Consider the following 808-nt stretch of genomic DNA (forward strand, 5'->3'; position numbering starts at 1 on the left):
TCGAAAAATCCGTTGATGCCATTGAAAATTACGTTAAATTTCCAATAAGATGTGATCAATACTAAATTTGTTAACGTTGGTGAAATAAGCGTTTTAGTAGCCAGAACTTTGAATACTTTTTTTTTCAAACGATTAAGGTTTTTATTTGAGATAAAAAAGTCAATGGCACGAGCGGGATTCGAACCCACGATCTTCGGCTAGATACTTCAAATAATTGAATTGAAAAATGGCAAAAAGGAGGGAAAATTCAAAAGGTGGGGTTGAGATGGGAAGTTAGTGTCTGAGTGGATCGAGGTCACGATAGCTCAAGTGGTAGAGCAGCGGCATATCTAGCCGAAAATCATGGGTTCGAATCCCGCTCGTGCCATTGACTTTTTTTATCTCAACTAAAAACCTTAATTAATCGTAATATATTAATTGGTCAAGCGGACCACGAAATTAGTGATTTTTTTTTTCAAAGTTGAAAAACTTACTATGGTGATTCTAAACCTCTATTTCCAAACCAAGAGACCAGCAAATTTCAGAAACGTACTCAATTTGATATCCTTTTGAGTTGTGTAATTGCTTTTTTAATTACTTTTTTCAAAGATGAAGAAATTGGTGAAGGAAGGGAGAAAACCGACGTGTTGGTAAGATGGAAAGATATAATAAAACAATAAAATAAAAATTAAGGAAATTTTGAATGAATTTATTACACTTTTTTTAAAATTTGGGTTCGAAACCAAAATAGTGGAAGTGTTTATTTATTTACCAGCACGTCTGCAATTTTGATTATAGGATTATTGTATTATTGTACTATTATTCCCCG

Source organism: Cimex lectularius, unplaced genomic scaffold, assembly GCF_000648675.2.
Source record: "Cimex lectularius strain Harlan isolate CLEC.00 unplaced genomic scaffold, Clec_2.1 scaffold79, whole genome shotgun sequence".
NCBI classification, from domain to species: Eukaryota; Metazoa; Arthropoda; class Insecta; order Hemiptera; family Cimicidae; genus Cimex; species Cimex lectularius.